Source organism: Heterodontus francisci, chromosome 15, assembly GCF_036365525.1.
Source record: "Heterodontus francisci isolate sHetFra1 chromosome 15, sHetFra1.hap1, whole genome shotgun sequence".
Lineage (NCBI taxonomy): Eukaryota > Metazoa > Chordata > Chondrichthyes > Heterodontiformes > Heterodontidae > Heterodontus > Heterodontus francisci.
Window position 1 is genome coordinate 53,468,720 of NC_090385.1, and position 20,845 is coordinate 53,489,564.

A 20,845-nucleotide genomic window follows, 5' to 3' on the forward strand; every position below is an offset into this window, starting at 1 on the left:
TTTGACCTTAAAAGGCAGCCCTCTAAAGAGAGAGAGAGAGAGATCACAGCAACATCACAGAAGGCAGTCAATCCAGGGGCTGTGGGAAGATCTAGCCTAAACCATAAGACGCCCTGCTGCTAATTCTATACTTTGACTTGGTGCAGCAGAGAACTGAAAGTGACCACCACCTCCAGTGTGAAATCTTAACCACCAGAAATCTACAACACCTCAACAAATTCAAGACTACAAACAACCTGGCCCTGCACCTTTAAAAGAGACTGTTCTACCACGAAAATTCAACAGGTTTACAATAAACCATGAACACCTACCACACCTTGAACTCTTGCCCATTGCCTTCTTTCTATCTTCTCTTGAGAGTGCATGTGAGAGCAAATATGTGCGTGAGTGGTGTTATGAACATTTCAGAGAATGAATATTGTTTTTATTTATTGAAGAAAGTGCTGGAAATACTCTGCAGGTCTGGCAGCATCTGTGGAGAGAGAAACAGAGTTAACTTTTCAGGTCTGTGACCTTTCATCAGAACTGGCAAAGATTAGAAATTTACTAGGCTTTGAGCAAGTGAAAAGGAGTGTCGGGGGGAAGAACAAAAGGGAAGGTCTGTGACAGGGCAGAGGGCAGGAGAGAGTAATGCTTTGTCTTTTCATACAACTATTAGCATTCCCTTTGCCTTTTTTCCATGACATCTTTGTCGTTTAATCTGTCCTGCCCTCTACCATATCACACACCTTCCCTATTATTATTCTTCTCCCTCCTCCCTTTTCACTTCTCAAAGCCTATTACATTTCTAACCTTTGCCAGTTCTGATGAAAGGTCACAGACCTGAAAGGTTAACTCTGTTTCTCTCTCCACAGATGCTGCCAGACCTGCTGAGTACTTCCAGCAGTTTCTATTTTTATTTCAGATTTCCAGCATCTGCAGTATTTTGCTTTTATTTTATTGCTCAATAAATAGTTAATCTTCCGTCTTAAACCTACAAGAAAATTCTTCTTCTTCTTCTTTGGCCTCCTTATCTCGAGAGACAATGGGTAAGCGCCTGGAGGTGGTCAGTGGTGTGTGGAGCAGCGCCTGGAGTGGCTATAAAGGCTAATTCTAGAGTGACAGGCTCTTTCACAGGTGCTGCAGAAGAAATTGTTTGTCGGGGCTGTTACACAGTTGGCTCTCCCCTTGCGCTTTTGTCTTTTTTCCTGCCAACTGCTAAGTATCTTCGACTCGCCACACTTTAGCCCCGCCTTTATGGCTGCCCGCCACAAGAAAATACTCAGGGGCTAAATCACCATTTTAGACAAAACATAATTGTGGTCAGTTGGGAGGTGAACAGTGGGAACCACCTGTAGTATAAGTATGTAAAGGGTTAATACCAAAGACAGTGAGAGAGACCCCTCCCACTGTACGAGTGATGATGTAACAGTCACATGAGATAGGCTTGAGCAGAAGAAGGTATAGCAGCACGACGGATGCTAGCTTTGGTGGCTTAATGAGAGTGTATATAATAACTGTAAATAAAGGGTTGTTAGTTAACCTTTACTGGAGTCTAAGACTTTCTCTCAAATGCCCTACAGAGCTACTAATGGGATGAAGGGGGTGTCTTTATCAAGAACGGCTAAACAGGTTAGGCCTTTATTCAATGGAGTTTAGAAGAATGAGAGGTGATCTTATTGAAACATATAAGATTCTAAGGGGGCTTGATAGGGTAGATGTTGAGAATATGTTTCCACTGTTGGGGGAATCTTGAACTAGGGAACATAGTTACAGAATAAGGGGTCACACATTTAAAACTGAGATTCAAAGGAATTTCTTCTTTCAGAGGGTGGTGAATCTCTGGAATTCTCTACCTCAGAGTTGTGAAGGCTAGGTCACTAAATGTATTTAAGGAGGAGATAGATTCTTGAAATCTTGGGGGGGCAAGGGTTATGGGGAGCAGGCCCGAAAGAGGAGTTGAGGCCTGGGACAGATCAGCCATGATCTTATTGAATGGCAGGGCAGGCTTGATGGACTGAATGGCCTACTCCTATTTCTTATGTTATGTTCTAATACAAATTCAACAATGCAACATGGTGGCAACAGTGAAAGCAACCAGCAGTATTTAAAGATCTCCTTACCTTTGGAAGAAACACCAGGGGAACAACGGAGAAATTTAAAGGTAATTACTGGCCTGGTACAGTAAGAAAACTGCTTACCAGCAGAAGAGGCTGTGAAGAGCTCTGCAGCCTCTCAGACCACACCACAGCAGTGTGGGGCTCTGCGTCGATACTTCCAGCACATACAGTGGTCAGGTCCTAGTCTTCATGCTGGGCAGCAATCCAGGATCGGTGAGACTGTGAAACTGGCCATTTATTTAAACGGCGCACTGGGAAAACAAAATCGGGTGCAGAACGCAATCTCGGTTGAATCAGCAACTAGGGATTTGAGTACAGTCGGCAGCCATTACTCAGCCTCGCCGAGGAGGAAAAGCACGGTAATCATCGGAAAGCACGGGAAAGGTCAGGGACCACAGAAAAGCCCCGAACAGAATGTGAACACTTCAAAATTTAAAACACTAACAAACAAAAGGAAGCAATGTATATCCAAAATTGGGAATGCCTGAGAGTTTCCAGAATCAAGAAGGTCCTAATAAGGTCCATACCAAATCTGAAGTGCAGCAAGTGAACACCCTCCTGTATTCAGTAGGAGTGATAGCGGACAACGTAATTGCTCGACAAAGGATTAACAAGGCTACCGATAAAAATCAGAAAGGTACTCCGAGCCCTTGATAAATATTTTAATCTCCGTACCAATAAAATCTTGGAAAGAGCTAAATTTAATAAGTGGCCGCAGATGATTGGTGAATCTGTAGACTCCTATATTAATGACCTTTATAGATTGGCAGAAGGTTGCGAATACGGCGAATTAAAAGCAGAACTGATCAGAGACAGGATAGTCATCAGCATAATGGATGAATCCTTGTCAGACCTGTTACAATCCAAGCAAGATCTTTCACTGGAAAAGGCCATTCAAATTGTAAGACAGGCTGAAGTTTGCAAAGAGAATAGGGACGTTCTATGAACTGATGACCCACAGTGGATGAGAAGGAGTCCAATGCTCATCCAGCTGGCTAAGCCAAAGCCAGGAAAACACTTTGAGCAACAGAAAAAACACACAGGTGAGAAGATGCATGACAGGAAAATCCTGCTAATGTTGTGCAGCCAAGAAGATCCACTGACGAGCGCAAGTCCAGCAAGTAAAGCTGAGTGTTTTAAGTGTTGATAAACTGGACACTTTGGAAAGAAATGCCACAGCAAAATTTATGTGCTTAAAAGCAGAAGACCTTCATGCAAACAGCAGTGAATCAAGTACAGTAGTACCCACAAGAGAAAGAACCAGGAGATTTCTTGGGAGAAATCAGTAATCTAGACCAAGATTTTGGGACAGCAGACATCTACGTGAATGGACACCTCACGAATTTTAAGCTTGACACAGGGCTAGTGTCACGGTATTGTCTGACCAAGAGCCTTGGGTGACAGATATACAGTTGCATGGTCCACCAGGACACAACTGCAAGTAAAAGGCAAACTCCAAGCAACTCTTCAACGTAGAGACAGACAACCTTATATGTCTTACATAATCAAGAATTTTCTTTACTGAGCAGGAATGCATGCTTGGAACTGCAGTTGAATAAGAAGGTAGCCGAAGTCAAACAAACAAAGGTAAACAATTCCTTTCAAAACAGAATTCCTAAAGCTGTTCACAGGGCTTGGAAAACTAAAGACAGAGTACAGGATCACTATGAAGGAAGGGGCCAGACCAGTGTGTATCTTCACAACAAGAAGAATACCTCATCCCTTATTAACCAAAGTCCAAGAACAATTCGAAGAGATGACAAGAATGAACGTTATCTCTCCGGTAACACAACCAACTGAGTGGTGTTTAGCCACGGTTCCTGTCCTGAAGCCAATTGGAACTCTGAAAATATGCATGGACTTAACACAGCTCAACAAAGCAGTAGTACGAGATTCACTCAATGTCTACAGTGAATGACAGCTTATCGAAATTCTCTCAGATCACCATGTTTACAAAACTCGATGACAATGGTAAGTTTTGGCAGGTACCCTGGATGAGACCTCAAGGGTATTGACTACATTCATAACACCTTTTGGACGGTTTTGTTTTAAAACTTTACTGTTCAGAATAACCTCCGCACCAGAGATTTTCAACGATCAATGTATAATATCCTAGAAGGGCTCACAGGAGTGATATGCCACAAGGATAATAGGTAGATATGGTGGTGAAGAAGGCATATGCAATGTGTTATGACCAGGTGAGAAAGGTATCTAGGGGTCCCTCTCAGCATTCACCTGGGTTTACCATAACAGGGTTTAATTTTAAACACAGTGCTTTTAGCTCCCCATTGGTGAATCCTTGTTCACTGCATTCCAATTATAAGGCAAAGAAACTAGCACAAACAGGCTTTCTTAGGTTTAAAGAAGAAAAGTTGAAATTTATTAAACTTAAGCTCTAATACGGGTGACGCCTACGGATACACGATGCGCCCATGCTAGCAATCATGCACGATACACATGCAAATACAGACAGAAAAGAGCAACAGAAAAATAAAGTGGAAAAGTTTCAGGCAATCTCTGAAGAGTTTTTGTTATGGTTCTTGGAGCTCACTGTAGAGTCCTTGATTGTAGGTAGATTTTGTTTTTTGTTGGGGCCCAGTCTTCTTCTTAAACCTTGTTCGCTGTAGGAGACTTTCCTCTCTTGGGGTTCATGTGTCTTCAGAGGCTTGTGAGAAAGAGATGGGAGCAGGCAGACAGGAGAGGCTGTGGTGAGCCAGCCAGGAGAGATCTTCTCAGTCCAGGAGCATTCTGTTTTCTGCCCAAACTGTTTGTACAAATTCAAAAAACTCAGGTTGCCCAGCAGGTTAGTCATGTGACTAGCTGGTTTGACCATGTCCATTTGGGTATTCGGCCATCTTAGCAGTCAACCTGGAATGCGAGCTCCCCCAACTTCAACATCTGGTGATCAAAAGTCCATTGTGGGTTAAATGTGTCAGGGAATGTCTGCTTTGTCTGTTCCAAGCACTGTCTGTTAATATGCAAATGTCTTTCTCAGCCAAGGGTCCATGTGGCAAAATTAATATGCCTCATGCTTGACAGGTGGGGGGTGTGCATGACACCTCCACACCATGTGGAATGAAATGCGATGAGAAAAGTGCATTTCATTAAAAGGGTCAAAAATGTAAGATACAGAAAAAATCATGCATTTCTCTCATTCATTCCCATTCATTCATAAATCCTAAAACGTATTATGGCTTGTTTTCTCTTGGTGCCAGATATGCTTTAATTGACCCTTTTTGGCATCTCAATAAACATGTTCTTTTTTTGGGGGAAGTTTCTCTACCATTTGCCCATTTCCATGGCTGCTTAGGCTCTTTGTTCCTGTTGAGGTCTGAAAAGGGGTGGTTTCTCTTTGATTCTGACTGTGAGGGATGATTCTTTGCTAATCTCCCAGCTAATCTCTTTGTCCCAGAAGACACTTCTGACTGCAGGTATTTGTGCAGACTCTACTGCACTCCCCTGTGGCACTTCAACTAGGTGAGACATCACCCTCACGGTTTTTCATCCCCCATCGAGGTCTTTCTTTGCTTCTGCAGGTTCCTGTAAATGCTGTTAGCAACTCTGGTGGGGTGCTTTAAGTATCTGCATTTATGTAGGAGGATGGGGGTTCTAATTTTTCACATTTTTCGGGATGTGCTGACTTGCACAGTTGGGGTTTTCAGCTGAGATTCCTCCCGGAATTCCTTTAACCTGCCCTCTTGGTCACTTTTTCCCCTTCCCTGTCTAACCTTTGGCCAGCCTTATGCCTGCCTGTCCCTTTTTGTTCTTGGCGGGGGTCCCTTACAGTTCACCAGCCCTCTACTGGAGGGGCCTCCTACCACTGGTAGAAGCCTAAGGGGTGCAGGTTTCAATGTAGGTTGGCGCTTCCCCTCAATCTGGCATTTACAGCAACTCCTGCAGTACTCCACCACATCTTTGTGGAGTTTTAGCCAGTCAAACTGCTGTCTTATGTGGGCTTTGGTCTTTTGTATACCAGCATGTGCATTCTCATGGGCCCTTCTTAATAACAAAGTGGTGACGTACTGGCCACTCCTTGCTCTCAGGTCTGTGAGAAGACCTCATCATTACCTCATTCTTTAAATAGTAGCAATCAGGGACTCTCTTTGCTTCACTTTCAGACTGGGCAGCCTGTGAACTCTTGCAATACTGGAACAGCTCGCTGAGCCTCAGCTAGGGAAAATCCATTTAATTGATTCCCTGGGTCTCCTAACCCTCCAAAGAAAGTCTCAGACATGCAGACCTCATGGTCATCTGCCTGCAGTGCCAATACAGTCTCCGCTGGGGGAGCTGGTTTGATCATGGCCTGATCCGCTACACATTCAGAGAAACTGCAGGGGTCTGTCTCCCACCACTGCCGTGTCTCTCTGACCTCCTGCGGTCTTTCTTTCACTACAGGGGGGGATACCACCTTCACTCCTGCCAGGTCATTACCTAGGAGCAGGTCAACCCCGTCCACAGGCAAACTAGGGACAATCCCTACGGTCACTGGTCCTGAAACTATGTTGCACTCCAGATGCACCCGGTGTACAGGTACAGGCATACACTACCCTCCAATACCATTCACCACCATTTTGGTGTTCACTGCACTCTCTGGGGAAAAGGTCAGACCTTTTCCCAGTAAAAGGGATCTAGTGGCCCCTGTGTCCCTGAGAATTACGATGGGCTTGCTTGCCCCACTCGAGGGGTATGGGATTACTTTCCCTTCAGCCACAAAACTCTGATAGCCTTCAAGAATCCTATTAAATTTTCCTGCACTTGCAGCTGTAAGCTTCTGGGTCTCTCTCTTGCTGTAGTTAAAGCCACAGCTTGTTCTGTTGTGCTTTCCATAAGGTTCACTTCTTCACTAAGCAGGTGTGCCCTGATTAACCCTACAGGTTTTCCCTTTAGTTTCCAGCAGTCAGCTTTTAAATGCCCTGCCTTATTACAATGGAAGCATACAGGTCTCCGGGTACTCACAGCAGTGAGCAGGTGCTCACAGCACCTTCCTTTTTGCCAAGAGGAGGGCCCCCTTTGTCTCCTCCTTTCCTTTCTATCCCAGGACTGTCTGGACTCCTATCACCTTCCCACTGTTTGTCCCTTTCGGATTTGTGGGGGTGACTAGGAAAGGTTCTTACCTGGGAAACCAACTTATAAATTAAAGTAAATTCATCGGCCAGAATGGCCGCTTGCCGGGCTCTCTGGACCCGCTGCTCCTCCACATGGGTCATTATGAGAGTGGGAGAGAGTATTTATATTCCTCTAACAGAATTCCTTCTCTGAGATTCTCATAGCTAAGCTGTACTTTGAGAGCCCTCAGCCACTGATCAAAAGCCAGCTGCTTACTTCTTTCAAACTCCAGATAAATTTGATTAGCTTGCTTCTTGAGGGTTCTAAACAGGCTTCGGGTACTAATCCATATGCCACAATAATAGCATTTTGTGTCAGTTCATAATTTGATGAACTCTTATCTGGCAACAGGGAATAAACCTCATGGGCTTTTCCAGTTAGCTTGCTTTGTCGTAAAAGAGGCCTGGTATCAGCTGGCCATTTTAGCTACCTTCCCAGTTTCTCAAAGGACAGAAAAAATTCTTCTACGTCTTCCTCATTGAATTTTGGGATTAGTTGAACTAGTTTTAACAATTCTGTACCCAGCCCTGAATTACGCTCCTACATATTGGCCATGTTTTCACTGGGGTTACTCTGTTGCCCCCTAGTTAACTCAAGCTGCTTCAGCTCTCTTTCTTCACATACTTTCTGGAATATTCTTTCTCTCTCTCTCTCTCATTCCTTCTCCTGTCTTTCTTTTTCGCTCTCCGCTCTCTTTTTCTTCACATTCTTTCTGGAAGGCTCTCTCTTTCTCCATCTCCTGCCTCTCTCTTTCTCTTTCCCTATCTTCTAATTCAAGTTTCCTTTGTTCTAATTGTATCGTTGCTAGCAGTACCCTGTCTGAGTCTGTTTCTAACCCTGTTTCTGCTTCTTCAGGTTCAAGGGAAAAATAGTTGGCCACTAGCCTTGGGGGTTCAGACTTCCTAGCCTTGCCACGTACAATGATCCCACACTGCTCAGCCATTTTTCTCAACTCCTCTATTGACAGTGCCTTTAACTTATCCCAAGTTACTTCACCCTGGCTTGGGGAGCTACCAGGCTTCAGTCGCAGACATGTTAGTATTCAAGCACACACAACCACAAGAAAACCTATATTGAAATCTTGCTCTTTTTTTGATTGGGAACAATTTGGCTTCCCACTTCCAATTTCTTTCATTTGTCTGTGGGTTAATTCTGGATAGCACCCAAATTTCTGTTACAGCCAGGCGAGAAAGGTATCTAGGAGTCCCTTTCAGCCTTCACCTGGTCTCACCGTAACAGGGTTTCATTTTAAACACAGTGTTTTTAGCTCCCCCTTGGTGAATCCTTGTTCACCTCTTTCCACTTATAAAGCAAAGAAACTAGCACAAACAGGCTTTCTTAGGTTTAAAGAAGAAAAGTTGAAATTTATTAAACTTAAACTTAAATTCTAATTCTGTTGACGCCTACAGATACACAACGCACCCACGTTCGCATGCATATGCAATACACATATGCAATTGGAGACAGAAAAGAGCAGCAGAAAAATAAAGTGGAAAAGTTTCAGGCAATATCTGAAGAATTTTTTTTACGGTTCTTAGAGCTCACTGTCAAGTCCTTGATTTTAGGTAGATCTTGCTTTTCGTTGAGGCCCAGTATTCTTCTTAAACCTTGTTCACTGTAGGAGATTTTTCTCTGTTGGGGTTCATGTGTCTTCAGTGGATTCAGAGGCTTGTGAGAAAGAGATGGGAGCAGGCAGACAGGAGAGGCTGTGGTGAGCCAGCCAGGAGAGATCTTCTCAGTCCAGGAGCATTCTGCTTTCAGCCCAAACTGTTCGTACAAATTCAAAAAATTCAGTTTGCCCAGCAGGTTAGTCATGTGACTAGCTGGTTTGACCATGTCTGTTTGGGTATTCGGCCATCTTAGCAGTCTAACTGGAATGCGAACTCCCCCACCTTCAACATCTGGTGATCAAAAGTCCATTGTGCATTGAATGTGTCAGGGAATGACTGCTTTGTCCTTTCCAAGCACTGTCTGTTAATATGCAAATGTCTTTCCAGCCAAGGGTCCATGTGGCAAAATTAATATGCCTCATGCTTGGGGGTGGGGGGCGTGCATGACAAATGCTTTCCTTTATTGGCCGAGGTGTAGAATATGAAAGCAGGGATGTAATGCTGGAACTGTAGCAAATGCTGGTTAGATCACAGCTAGATTATTGTATATAGTTCTGGTCACCACATTACAGGAAGGACATAATTGATCTGGAGAAAGTACAGAGGAGATTTACAAGAATATTGTCAGGGCTTGAAAGTTGTAGCTATGAGAAAAGATTGGATCAGCTAGAGTTGTTTTCCTTAGAACAGAGAAGGTTGAGAGGTGACTTATTTGAGGTGTACAAAATTATGAGGGGCCTAGATAGAGTAGACAGGAAGAACCTGTTTCCCCTAGCGGAGAGGTCAATTAACAGGGGGCATAGATTTAAGATGATTAGTCGAAGGATTAGAAGGGACATGAGGAAAAACTTTTTCACCCAGAGGGCGATGGGTGTCTGGAATTCACTGCCCGGACTGGTGGTGGAGGCAGAACCCTGAACTCATTTAACAGGTACCTGGACGTGCACCTGAAGTGTTGTAACCTGCAAGGCTACGGACCAGGTGCTGGAAGGTGGGATTAAATTGAACGACTAGTTTTATCAGCCGGCGCAGACACGATGGGCTGAATGATTCCTTCTGTGCTGTAATTTTTCTATGGTTCTATGATTCTATATTCTGAAAGTCAATGGAGGAACATGACCACAAATCAGAGAGGTTCTACAGAGACTTCAGATGGTGGGACTGACTTTAAATGAGAAGTGTGAATTTTCCAAGACTTTGATTCATTTCTTGGGCCTCATTGTGAGTGGAGAAGGAGTAGTGGCAGAAAACAAGGGCCTTTAAGGAATTTCCTATCCCTACAACATTTCAGCAACTCCAGAGATTTCTCAGAATGGTAAATCAGCTAGCAAAGTTTTTACCTCACTTAGCACAAATAACTGATCTGCTGAGACAACATCTAAGAAAACAGCAGTGTGGTGTTGGGATGCCCATCAGGAACAAGTGTTCCAGTAAATTAAAGAGACGCTAATTTCTCTGGACGTGTTTGTACACTACAGTCCTACATTGCCAATGACGATAGCAGCAGACACCTCTTCAGATGGCTTGGGCGCTGTTCTTTTTCAGGAGCAGCCTGTTGGTTCCCATAGACCCATATTCTATATGTCAAGATACTGTCAGATACAGAGACATGATATGCAGTTATCAAAAGGAAGCTTTAGCTGTCACATGGGCGTGTGAAAAATTTTCAGACTACATCATTGGAATACATGTGGTAATCGTGACAGACCACTAGCTATTGGTTTCATTATTAGATGAAAAAGAAATAGCAAAAGTGCCTCCACGTATACAAAGGTTTCGTCTCAGATTAATGAGGTACACATATGAAACTGTATACATCTAAGGGAAGTTCCAATCGTCAGCCGATGTGTTATTGAGGGCAACCGTAGATCATCCATCACAGGAAGACGTGAATTTCATATGTGACATAGAGTCATATTTGCAACACACAGCACAAACTTGGCCAGCAAACACACAGAAGTTGCAAGAAATATGACAAGCAAAGAAGAATGACGAAGAGCGTATTACCATTGGAATATATTGTACACATGGGTGGCCACAAGAAAATCCAGGATGGAGAACAATGAAGATGTTCCTTGAGTATAGGAAATACTTTACCATAATTGACAACTTATTAGTTTACAATGACAGAATTGTTATTCCTACTTCAATGAGATCTTAGATCGATTACACTAAGGCCACTTGGGTATAACCAAGTGCAGAGCAAGGACACAATCTTTGGTATGGTGGCCTGGGATATCAATGATATCATGATCAACAACTGTCAGACATATGTGATACAGAGGCCAGAGCACAGTGAACCGCTGTTGACTGCCCAATTTCCAACTCGACCTTGGCAAAGGCGAGGCATGGATTTATTCATGTTTCAGTCATATATCATCATTATCGACTACTTTTCCAGGTTGGTAGAAGTCAGCACAGTGGCGCAGTGGTTAGCACTGCAGCCTCACAGCTCCAGTGACCCGGGTTCAATTCTGGTTACTGCCTGTGCGGAGTTTGCAAGTTCTCCCTGTGACTGCGTGGGTTTTCGCCGGGTGCACCGGTTTCCTCCCACAGCCAAAGACTTGCAGGTTGATAGGTAAATTGCCCATTATAAATTGCCCCTAGTATAGGTAGGGGAATATAGGGAAGGTGGGGATGTGGTAGGAATATGGGATTAGTGTAGGATTAGTATAAATGGGTGGTTGATGGTCAGCACAGACTTGGTGGGCCGAAGGGCCTGTTTCAGTGCTGTATCAATAAATAAATAAAGTCAGATGATTGCATTCTACAACAACCGAGGTAGTTATCAGAATCCTTATGGACCTCTTCGCAACACATGGGATTCCAGATTCGCGAACGAATGTTTTATCCAGTTTGCTGTGAGGATGGGCTTTCAGCATTTTACGAACTCACTGAGGAGTGCACAGTCCAATGGCGAAACAGAAGATGTGAGAAACATAAAATCTTTACTCAAGAAAAATGAAGATCTTCCGATCTCACTCCTAGTTTGTTGCTCAACGCCACTGTTGTGCAGATTATCACCAGCAGACTTACTAATGGGAAGGAAGTTAAGAACACAGCTTCCAGTATTGCCTCAACAATTCATGCCAGGATTGAAGACTCGACTACGAGAAAGTTCACGAAAGAGAAAACTCCTACAGAAGGAAACAAACCCGGAATTACAATATCAGATTTCGAGTGAGAAGCTTATCCAAATTAAACAATGGTCAAAAAGTTTGGATACGTGACCTGGAATGGGAAGGTACAATAATCCATAAACATGAGGACTATCAGCGATTGTATGTTATACAAATAAATGAAGGGAACATACAAAGGAATCAGAGGAATATCATTCCTATTCTGCAAAGCCAACAGCCAATAATCCATCTGCAAGACTCAGATGAAGATGAACCAACCCAAAACGAACAGAATACTACAACCCTTGGAAACAAAAAACTGAGTCAGCAACCCAGATTTCCTACAAAGACTACTGATTGCCCCAGACAGATTACAACCAGAAGGGGGAGAGTTGTCAAACCTTCGATGAGACTGAATCTGTAAAAGCCACAGACTTAGGTGGGGGGAAGGGGATGGTGCAGGGCAATGGGGGAGAGAGAGTAGTAGAGAAGTCATAAATGTGTATATGTTTGGTAAAATGTTGGATAAAGACTTGGGGGGTGGGGTTGTGGTATACGGATGTAAAGCGATAATACTGAAGACAGTGAGAGAGACCCCTCCCACTGTAAGAGTGATGATGTAACAGTCAACTGAGATAGGCTTGAGAAGAAGAAGGTATAGCAGCACAAATTATGCTAACTTAGGTGGATTTCTGAGTGTATATAGTAACTGTAAATAATAAAGAGTTGTTAGTTCACCTTTACTGGAGTCTAAGACTTTCTCTAGAGCGCCCTACAATGGTACTAATACAAATCCAACAACACAACACCTCCCACACCCCTTCCCAGCTGTCCGTAACACATGTTATCTTAAAAAGGCAGATGCTGCCTCTCAGCAGCGATTGATCTCAAACCACTACACATGGCCAGAGAAGCAAGTTGCTTTTAACAGAGAAAGAACTGTGCTTGTAGAATTCAAAAGGAATCTTGTTTAATTCAGAAATATTTCGCATTTGTCAGGACAAGTTAATCCAGTAGAATACGTTTTTGAGTTATGAGAACTATAGTGTAAATTTATAAGATTATGGACGGGGTAAGCTTGAAGAAATAAAAGAAGAGGAGGCCTGATGAACAAAAAATGAAAAACTACCATGGGGAAGGTGCAGAAGGCATAGGCAATAGATGCCATTCACATGTGGGCGGCACAGTGGCGCAGTGGTTAGCACCGCAGCCTCACAGCTCCAGCGACCCGGGTTCAATTCTGGGTGCTGCCTGTGTGGAGTTTGCAAGTTCTCCCTGTGTCTGTGTGGGTTTTCTCCGGGTGCTCCGGTTTCCTCCCACAAGCCAAAAGACTTGCAGGTTGATAGGTAAATTGGCCATTATAAATTGCCCCTAGTATAGGTAGGTGGTAAGGAAATACAGGGACAGGTGGGGATGCGGTAGGAATATGGGATTAGTGTAGGATTAGTATAAAATGGGTGGTTGATGGTCGGCACAGACTCGGTGGGCCGAAGGGCCTGTTTCAGTGCTGTATCTCTAAACTAAACTAAACTAAACAAATAAAAATGCTCTAAATATAAGGAATAGAACACTTTCTTCCCCATTACTCTGCCTCATTACCACGATAAATACAAAAATTCACTGAAAATATAAAATCTAAACAAGTTGTCTTTGGCTTGTAAATTGTACATCAGAATCAGATTTTGAAGGAACAAGGGATAGCCTGTCTGATAGTAAACATTGAGGAAGTGTTCATTATTGTCCTATGCTGCAATATAAACCTTTCCTTAGCAACTTTCACATTCGCTCCTTTAATACTGTTAGATGTTTATAGTTTGTAATTCATAGATGTGTGAGGTGTCATGGTGACATTGCTACAATAGTCAGTGATGGAGTCATGCTCTTCACATCACTGCTGAAATGGTCATAACAAAACTAGCTGTTTTTTGTCTAAGAAGTTCCAAAAAAACCATACAAGTTTGCAGCACAGAAGGAGACCATTACATCAATGGTTCTATGCCAGATCTTTGCTAGAACAATCCTAAACTAATCCCACTGTCCCGCTCCCTCTCCATAACTTTGTACCTTCCTCTACCTAAAATATTAACCTGCTGTTCCTTTCAAAGAATCAAAAAGTACGGTAGCATAGTGCATATGTTACCGGACTAGTAATTCAGAGGCTTGGATTAATGATCTGGTGCCATGAATTCAAATCACAGCAGCTGGGGAATTTAAATTCAATTAGTTAAATAAATCTAGAATTTAAAAGAAAGCATCACTAATGGTGACCATGGAATTACTTGAATTGTTGTAAAAACCCATCTGGTTCACTAATGTCCTTTAGGAGAGGAAATCTGTTGTCCTTGCCTTGTCTAGGATATGAGACTTGAGACCCACAGCAATATTGTTGACTCTTAATTGTCCTCTAAATGGCCTACCCAGCCATTCAGTTTTATTCACCACCTCCTCAAAGGCAATTAGGGGTGGGCAATAATGTTGGCCTTGCTAGCGATGCCCAAACCCCGTGAATGAATAATAAGAACCAATGGTTACTACTACAAGCATTCCCATGGTCCAACGATACACTGCCTAAAAAAATTCTCCTAACTCTCTCCTTACTTTCTGGTGATGGTTTTAAATTGATGATCCCTCAATACTAAAGAAGTATTCTATCCCCATTCACCCTATTAACACCCTTCATAGTTTCAAAAATCCCTTCCGAACCTTCTCTGTTCCACAGCAAATAGAGCTAAACCTTAAACTTCCACAGGGGTTGTCCCAAATTCTTGCTGTAACTTGGGTGTGAAGTTTGCAGAACTGACAGCTAAAAATGAACATTTGTGCTATTTCGTATGGGGTTCTGCTGGTCTTTCATTAAACTTCCAGCAGGACACCAGGGCAATCTTTGCAGAAATTCTGCTCATATTTGCTCATAACTATAGTTTCTCAACCTGGTACCATCTTATGAATCTACACTTAAAGCCTTCTTCCTAGTTGACCTCCCATCTTCCATATTCTGTAAACTTGAGCTCATCCAGATCTCTGCTGCCTGTATCCTAACCTGCAGTGAGGCATGTTCACCCATCACCTCTGTGCTCATTGATCTACATTGTTTCCCGGCTTAGTTATGCCTCAAATCACAAGATTACAGAATCACAGAATTGTTACAGCACAGAAGGAGCCCATTCGGCCCATCGTGTCTGCACTGGCTCTCTGAATGAGTGCTTAGTGCCATACCCCGGCCTCCTCCCCGTAACCCTGCATATTCTTCCTTTTTAGATAACTATCTAATTTCCTTTGAATGCCTCAATTGAACCTGCCTCTACCACACTCTCAGACAGTGCATTCCAGATCCTAACCACCAGCTATGTGAAAAAGTTTTTCCTCCTGTTATCATTGCTTCTTTTGACAATTACCTTAAATCTGTGCCCTCTCATTCTTGATCCTTCCACGAGTGGGAACAATTTTTCCCTATCTACTCTGTCCAGACCCTTCATGATTTTGAATACCTCTATCAAATCTCCTCTCAGCCTTCACTTCTCTAAGGAAAACAGTCCCAACATCTCCAATCTATCCACATAACTGAAGTTCCTCATTCCTGGAACCATTCTCGTGAATTTTCTCTGCACCCTCTCCAATGCCTTCACATCTTTCCTAAAGTATGCCGTCTAGAACTGGACACAATACTTCAGCTGAGGCCGAACCAGTGTTTTATACAATTTTCACATAACCTCCTTGCTCTTGTCCTCTATGCCCCTATTAATAAAGCCTAGGATATTGTATATTTTATTAACTGCTCTCTCAACCTGTCTTGCCACCTTCAATGACTTGTGCACAAATACACCCAGGTCGCTCTGCTCTTGCACCCCATTTAGAGTTGAACCCTTTATTTTGTACTGTCTCTCCATGTTCGTCCTCCCAAAGTGAATCACTTCACACTTCTCCACATTGAACTTCATCTGCCACTTGTCCACCCATTCCACCAACTTGCCTATGTCTTTTTGAAGTTCGACACTATCCTCCTCACAGTTCACAATGCTTCCAAGTTTTGTATCATCCACAAATTTTGAAATTGTGCCCAGTACACCAATTAATCATTAATATATATCAGGAAGAGCAAGCGACCCTTGGGGAACTCCACTATAAACCTTACTCCAGTCCGAAAAACATCCATTAACCACTACACTCTGTTTCCTATCACTCAGCCAATTTCATGCTACTGTCCCTTTTATTCCATGAGCTATACCTTTGCTCACAAGTCTGTTGTGCAGCACTTTATTAAATGCCTTTTGAAAGTCCATGTATGCCATATCAACAGCATTGTCCTTATCAACCCACTTTAGTTTAGTTTAGAGATACAGCACTGAAACAGGCCCTTCGGCCCACCGAGTCTGTGCCGACCATCAACCACCCATTTATACTAATCCTACACTAAGCCCATATTCCTACCACATCCCCACCTGTCCCTATATATTTCCCTACCACCTACCTATACTAGGGGCAATTTATAATGGCCAATTAACCTATCAACCTGCAAGTCTTTGGCATGTGGGAGGAAACCGGAGCACCCGGAGGAAACCCACGCAGACACTGGGAGAACTTGCAAACTCCGCACAGGCAGTACCCAGAATCGAACCCGGGTCCCTGGAGCTGTGAGGCTGCGGTGCTAACCACTGCGCCACTGTGTAACCTCTTCAAAGAAAATCCAGAAAGTTAGTTAAACACGATTTTCCCTTGACAAATCCATGCTGGCTTTCCTTACTTAACCTGCATTTGTCCAAGTGACTATTAATTTTGTCCTGCATTATTGTTTCTAGAAGCTTCCCCACCACCGAAGTTAAACTGACTGGCCTGTAGTTACTGGGCTTATCTTTACACACTTTTTTGAACAAAGATGTAACGTTTGCAATTCTCCATTCCTCTGGCACCATCCCTGAGTCTAAGGAAGACTGGAAAATTATGGTCAGTGCCTCCGGAATTTCCACTCTTACTTCCCTCAGTATCCTTGGATGCATCTCAGCCGGTCCTGGTGCCTTATCAACTTTAAATACAGCCAGCCTATCCAATACCTCCTCTTCATTAATTTTAAATCTTTCAAGTGTATTAATTACCTCATCTTTCACCATTAACTGGGGAGCATTGTCTTCCTTGGTAAAGACAGATGCAACGTATTCATTTAATGCCTCAGCTATGCCTCCTGCCTCCATGCGTAAATCCCCTTTTTGGTCCCTAATTGACTCCAATCTTCCTTTTACTATTTATATGCCTATAGAAGACTTTGGGATTCCATTTTATGTTAGCTGCCAGTCTCTTTTCATACTCTCTCTTTGCTTCTCTTATTTGCTTTTTCACTTCCCCTCTGAACCTTCTATAATCAGTCTGGTTCTCCATTGTATTATCTACCTGGCATCTGTCATAAGCACATTTCTTCTTCTTTATCTTAATCTTGTTGCGACCAGGTGAGAAAGAGGTCTACGGTTCCCTTTCAGCCTTCACCTGGTCTTACCGGAAAAGAGTCTTATTTTTAAACGCACTGTGTTTTTAGCTCCCCCTTGGTGAATCCTTGTTCACCGCTTTCCAATTGTAAGGCAAAGAAACCAGCACAAACAGGCTTTCTTAGGTTTAAAGAAGAAAAGTTGAAATTTATTAAACTTAAACTCGAATTCAGTTAACGCCTACGGATACACGATGCGCCCATGCTAGCATGCATATGTGATACACACATGCAGATAGGGACAGAAAAGAGCAGAAGAAAAAATAAAGTGGAAAAGTTTGAGGCAATCTCTGAAGAGGTTTTTTTTGTTACTGTGCTTCGAGCTTGCTGTACAGTCCTTGATTGTAGGTAGATCTTGCTTTTTGTGGGTGCCCAATATTCTTCTTAAACCTTGTTCATTGTAGGAGACTTTTCTCTCTTGGGGTTCATGTGTCTTCAGTGGGTTTTGGAGTTTTGAGAGAGAGAGATGGGAGCAGACAGACAGGAGAGGATGTCTGCTTCAGTCCAGGAGCATTCTGCATTCTGCAGGCTCTCAGTTCAAACTGTGTGGCAAGTTCAAAAAAAAACCCCCCTGCAACAGCCAGTTAGTCATGTGACCAGCTGGTATAACCACTTCTGGATTTGTGGATTGTCTTGTCCTAGCAGACCCTGGAATGTCTCTTCTACACACAATACCTGGTGATCAAAGGTCCATTGTGGGTTGAATTAGAGCAGGAAATAGCCCTTTTGTCCTTTCAAGCACTGTCTGTTAATATGAAAATGTCTTTTTTCCAGACAAGGTCTGGCAGTCCTTGCAACTGACCTTCTCTTCTTCCCAGCAACAAGTTGAAATTTAATGTCCATGTGGTGAAATTAATATGCTTCATTCTTGGCAGGTGGGGGCCTGCATGACAATTGCTATCTCTTTTGTCATCCACGGAGCTCTGGATTTGTTTGCCCTAACTTTCCCTTCGGTAATATACCTTGACAGTGCCCGAATGATCTCTTTTTTGAAGGTAGCCCATTGTTCAAGTACAGTTTTTCCTGCCAACATTTGCTTCCAATTTATCTGGCCCAGATCCATTCTTACCCCATTGAAGTTCACTTTCCCCCAGTTAATTATTGCTACTTGGGATTCTTCTTTGTCCTTTTCCATAGCCAACCTGGGCGACGCAGTGGCTTGCACTGCAGCCTCACAGCTCCAGCAACCCTCGTTCAGTTCTGGGTACTGCCTGGGTGGAGTTTGCAAGTTCTCCCTGTGACCGCGTCGGTTTCCTCCGGGTTCTCTGGTTTCCTCCCACATGCCAAAGACTTGCAGGTTGATAGGTAAATTGGCCATTGTAAAAATTGCCCCTCGTGTAGGTAGGTGGTAGGAGAATTGAGAGAAGGTGAGGATGTGAGAGGGAAAAAAATAGGATTAATGCAGGATTAGTATAAATGGGTGGTTAATTGTTGGCGTGGACTCGTTGGGCTGAAGGGCCTGTTTCGGTGTTGTGTCACTCTATGACTAACCTAAACCTTATGTTACAATGATCACTGTCCCCTAAATGTTCTATTGACACTTGATCCACTTGGCACACCTCATTCCCAAGAACCAGGTCTAGTAGTGCCTCCTTTCTCATTGGATTGGAAACAGACTGCAACAGAAAATTTTCTTGAACACACTCTAGGAACTCTTGCCCCTCTCTGCCCTTTACAGTATTATTATCCCAGTCTATATCTGGATAATAAAAGTTCCCCCTTACAACTACTCTATAATTCTTGCACCTCTCTGTAACTTCCTTGCAAATTTTTCCTCTACATCTTTCCCACTAGTTAGTGGTCTATATTTATATTTAAAGTTCAAATCCCTCCATGGCCTTGCGCCTCTTTATTGCTGTAATCTTCACATACAACTCCACTCAAAGACCTGGACAATATTTGTGCTTGGTTTGATAAGTGGCAAGTAACATTCATGCCATACAAATGCCAGGCAATGGCCAAATCCAACAAGAGTCTAACCACCTCCTCTTGATATTCAATGGCATCACTGAATTCCCCACATTAACATCCTGGAGGTTTACCATTGACCAGAAACCTGCAAAGGCAAGTCAGATACTGGGAATTCTGCAGCCTCCTGACTCCCGAAAGCCTGTCCACCATCTAAAATGCACAATTCAGCAGTGTGATGGAATACTGTCCACTTGCCTGGGTGAGTACAGCTCCAACACCACTCAGGACAAACCAGCCTGCTTGACTGGCACCCCATTCACCACCTTAAATATTCACTCCCTCCACCACCGATGCACAGTGGCAGCAGTATGTACCATCTACAAGATGCACTGCAGCAACGCACCATGGCTCCTTCGACAGCACCTTTCAAACCCACAGCCTCTTCCACCTAGAAGGACAAAGACAGCAGACGCATGGGAATACCACCACCTGCAAGTTCCCCTCCAAGTCTCACACACCAGCTTGACTTGGAAATATATCGCTGTTCCTTCACTGTCGCTAGGTCAAAATCCTAAACACCTCCATCTTTAAGATGTTCTTAAATTCCAAATCTTTGACCAAGTTTTTAATCCATCTTTCCTAATATTTTCTTCAACATTGTTTTTTTTATTTTGGTTACATCTTGGAGAAGCTCCTTGGGATGCTATTCTATGTTGAAGGTAATAAATAATGCGAGCTGTTGTATCAGAAAATTGATAATATTTGTAAACATCTGATAGCAAGTTTCAGATACAAATGGGCAGACACTCCACCCATTTGTACTTGTGTTCAGTGGCCTAAACAGCAATCTTTAAAGGGACTGCTGGAGGCCACTCATAAAAACAGCCAAGGATATCTTGTGACTTTATTTTTGTGAGCTCCTCCTAGACCCACAAAAATACTCTGGGCCACTGTTGGCCTGCGCAAGCCCAACCACTCTCCACACACACCTCCCCACCCAGAACTACCTCAGAGCACTGGTTTGGCTCCTGCAGTTTGCCAGCTGCATAAGCATGAGGTGCAGACCTCAAAATGCTCCGCCTTATGGTGTTAATAATGGGTGGGCAATGGGTGCACTCTGCCAGCTGACTGCCTATTGTGCATCTTAATTTAAAATCAGCCCCAGTGAGCTGGTTGGCCTTCTTCTATGCTGTAAATTTCTATGGTTCCAGTGAGTCTTTTTATATTATAGGCTGAACTGCAATACTGAACTTGGGTTCAACCTTTAAGAAAGAAGTAATGATGATAAAACACTAAAATGTTGTCACAACTGAATATCTAACATACCTAACACAGGGCATGTGGTTTAACAGAGCAATATATGCCATGAATTTCTACACTTCCCACAATTTGTTGTCCAAGTAATTCGATATCAAAAGTCCTCGAGGCAGTGAAAATGCCACTTTCAGAGTGGATCTGAACAGTAATGAAACATTTACCGCAATAAATCACTTGCCTTAATGATACCATGCATTAATTTGTGCTTGA